Here is a 3,984-nt window from a genome sequence, read left to right as displayed (position 1 = left end):
ATGGCGAATATCGATGTAATTATCTGGAAGTTTAAAAGTGAACACTTCATCTCATCACATTATTTACTATTATTACAAGTTGATTATACTTATAACGGACTTTGGTAATTCTTCACTCTATTCAAGTCACAGAATATTCAGTTTACAAGGTAAGCATACGAAATGCAATTTTACATCATTTCTTATTTTATAACTAAAATGCTTTGGGGTTGTGTGTTTGTTGATTGTGCATCAGCTGACGACCATTTGTCGCTAGGCGCAATAACTAACTTTATACTTATGTTGGAAAATAACAATAACAGGCTACAAAAAAATAAATACTATCCCCCTGCCACCCCCCCCCCAAAAAAAAAAAAAAAAAAAAATTATATCAGCCTTCCAATGTCAGGCGATTAAGGAGGTTGGGTCTTCAAAAAAAAAAAAAATTAATTCATATTGGCGGTTTTAAATCATTCTGATCGTCATTATATGTTTTAAAAACACATTTATGTGAAAAATGTTTAATATATCATGGTTTATACCATTTTACAGATGAACTAATTTGGGGTCTGACATCAAAAATAAACAATCTTGTGCAAACGTCACAAAAACTAATGAAGATGACCTCCATATTCTTCCTCTTGTCAACATTTGTAGGAGAGTCGAGAGTGTGCACCAAGAGATTTTATCTGTTACGGCTTAGCTTATGGAATTTTGTTAGAGCATTACAAAGTTGAGAATCAAATGTTATGACAAAATTGATTAAAATCAGAATAGGATTATAATTCAAAATTCACATATTATCAAAAAATCTCTCTATGTAACACAATAATTATCTCTGTGATAACTGTGGAATTTTCAAGACAATTTCATCGCAAAATTTTGGGAGAACGTGGCACAGTATCCCATACCTTAGAATATGACATTTTTAGAAAATAGCAATAGCTTCCCGTTTTTCACACTTTTCTTACTACCTGTCCATTTTCACTGTGTTTTCGTGCCTATAGTCTACTTAAATTTGGAACTTCAATTAATAACTATTTCTAGGGTTAATAAAATATCAATTCCACAAAAATCTCCAAAATCAAATTTTGAAGGATTTCAAATAATTAGCCCAACCGCCCTTAAAACCAGTTGTTTCAATGTCGTACGGACACCAGTCAAAGTTTGCTCAATTTTATCAAGATAAGAGGTTCGAGTGACTCACGACCATTCCAGCGCAGGTCCTTAACAAAATCCCTTTCATCAGTTATGTTATATCTTATTGTGCTGACACAGCATGCATCGTCCACACTTTTCAAAACTTTTTTTTGGGGGGGGGGGGGGGGGTTGTTTTTATACGATAATTGGGTTGTATGTTATTCATGGAGAGAGGAGAGAGAGAGAGAGAGAGAGAGAGAGAGAGAGAGAGAGAGAGAGAGAGAAATAATCTATAATGATAATAAGATATCTGTAGTGGTAGTATTATTATTAGTAGTAGTTTTGAAATGCCTATGATGATGATAATGACAATGTGAGATAATTATATTAGTGTTGTTGTACGGCTATGTCGTAGTGGTATGACACTCGCTTTTGGACCGGAAGGTCCTGGGTTCGAGCCTCGCTCGGCGCATAGTTTAGCCCTTGGAAAAGGCACTTTGCTCACTTTCTCTCACCGTACTCAGTTGTAAAATGTGTACTTGGCCGTAAACTGCGTTGTCTCTGTCCGAAGAAATTGTAATATCGCCCAACAATGTTATGTCCCGTTCAACATGCGAAGTGTTATAAACTTTAGCATTGGCATGTATGTGCCTATTTCGCTGTAGTGAATTTAATTTAATTTTTTGTTTTCATTTACAGCTAACATGAAAGAATTCTGTTGACGTTACTGGTGTCCTGACAATCCATAAAGATTCTGGCTCAAGGGCTATTCTGGCAAGGTGTGTTGAGGCAAACCTGTGGCAAAACTCATCAATCAGCAAACCATCATCTGGGCCAGCAGATCAGTGTCTGCATGTACTTTTTGACAATGGTTAGTAATGTTTTCAAATCTCCATAGCGCCTTTACATTTTGTATTGGTGATCAGTAAAATAAATGCTCATTTTTCTAAATGAAAATGGCAAAGCATCATTTGAATTGAATTACTACTGAATTTATTAACAACGACAGAATATAGTTTGTTGCCAAGAGTTTGTTCTGTGGATGTAAAACCAATGAAATTTCAAGTGTGTTGGTGTGAATAATGATCATTTTTTAAAATTGCTATGTCTTTGACAAATGCATTTTATGACAATAATGCCATTTCCAAAAATTGCTAATGAAATGTCTCTTTTTTATTTCAATTTTTCCATCCAGAGCAGGATCAACCTCTTTATGGAACTACAAAAAAAGTGGTGGCAAACAAGTAGTGTTGACTTTTTCTGTATTGAGGCGAAAGAGATTTTTATTCCAAGGGTTTGGGAAAGCAAATTGCTTTTTATTCAGAGCTAGTGCACTATTTAACTGTTTTATTGTCTAAAATAGAATTGATTTTGCAGTTCAACTTGACTAGATATCTAATTTTATACGACTTGTCTCTCAAGTAGAATAAAAAAATGAAAAATGAGGATAGCGTGCCATATCATATTTTGAAAAATCATTTAATATATCTAGAAATCATCTGTATAACCTATTGTATACAGTAAATAATTAGGTTTTGTGATTATGATGATGAATTCATAAGGTATGACATCATATTTGACCACAAAATTATTTTATCTCTGGGCGTAAAAAAATCAATTTTACAGCATTTTTTTTATCTAAGGGGTATGAGTTAGTTAACCGATTATAATTTTTTTTTAGACTTAGATCAATCTACAACATTTTTGTTTTCTTGTCCTATTACGGTCATATTTTGAAAGTTTGATGGATCATTTCTTTTAGTTGTCTGCAAAATCAGCCTTTTAACTTTATGTCAAATTATAGAAAAAGCTTGCGCTTTCTCAAATGTCTGTTTTATGTCATTTGTCTGATTGTCTAGCAATCCTACCTTAGTCATTTTCCTTTAAATTATCTTCAAATTTATTCAGAATCTTTTCTATGATGTGTTTTACATCATGATGTAAGTGTTTGGGGGTAAATTAAAATTTAGCAATTTTATAAATTTTAAAATTCATTTGTTCCTGTCGATCCGCGCTAAATTTTCAGTTGAAATCAAATAAAAATTCAAAAAAAAAATTATTCCAAGAGTTTTCATGATATAGCTATTTATGAAAGAAACATTGTGTTTAAATTTGGAAGAAATTTATATGCTAGTTTTTGGTGCATCTATGTTAGAAATTTTAGGGTTTTACGTCTAATTTTAGCTTATGTTGCCCCTTTAAAAAGTTTTTTTTTAATTCAGTTATTTTTGGTGTTTAACATCAAATTATACATTACATTATTAGTTCATGAGATATAATTAAAGAATTTTAGAACTATAAAGCATATTTGACCACTAAAGTAATTTTTTGGTGAATAACAGCAGCTATTAAATTATTTCGCAATTTTTTCTTAGAGGTAAGGGTTAGCGAATCGTTTATAATTTTTTTCAGAATTTGACCAATTTATAAAATATTACTGTTTTCTTGTTCCATATTGGTTATACTTGATGAATGTTGGCCTTTGTCTGCATAATTAGCTTTATTATCAAATTAAAGACAAATTTTTCATTTTCTCAAAATTTCATTGTGCGTCATTCTCTGATTTTCTAACACTCACATCTGGATTTTTTCCCATCAGATTGTCTTCAAATTTGGTCAGAATTTTTCTTATGATGTGTTTGGCATCATGATGGTTGGGTTTTGGGCTAAACAAAAATTTAGCAGTTTTATGAATTTTTAAATCAATTTTTTTTCCTGTCATGTCACACCAAATTTTCACTAAGAAATCGAAAAAAAATTCTGAAAAATTTATTTTCAAGACTATTGCTAAACCTATCCATCTTGTAAGAAACATTTTGTGTAAATTTGAAAGAGATCTGTTCGTGGTTTTTTTCTGCATCACTG

The 3,984-nt window shown here is 31.7% G+C and overlaps 1 long non-coding RNA gene across 1 annotated transcript; it reads left to right on the top strand.

Moving 5' to 3' along the window:
* Positions 1 to 3,662, top strand: LOC144965176 (uncharacterized). The gene is made up of 3 exons (XR_013643977.1): positions 1 to 149; positions 1,819 to 1,990; positions 2,315 to 3,662. It is a non-coding gene; the product is annotated as an uncharacterized LOC144965176 (long non-coding RNA).
* The last annotated feature ends 322 nt before the right edge of the window (positions 3,663 to 3,984 follow it).

Source organism: Berghia stephanieae, chromosome 1 (genome assembly GCF_034508935.2).
Source record: "Berghia stephanieae isolate SIO BIC M18660-M18661 chromosome 1, UCSD_Bste_1.3, whole genome shotgun sequence".
NCBI classification, from domain to species: Eukaryota; Metazoa; Mollusca; class Gastropoda; order Nudibranchia; family Aeolidiidae; genus Berghia; species Berghia stephanieae.
The sequence above is the reverse complement of the archived record's forward strand: the minus strand, read 5'-3'. Positions and strand labels throughout refer to the sequence as shown.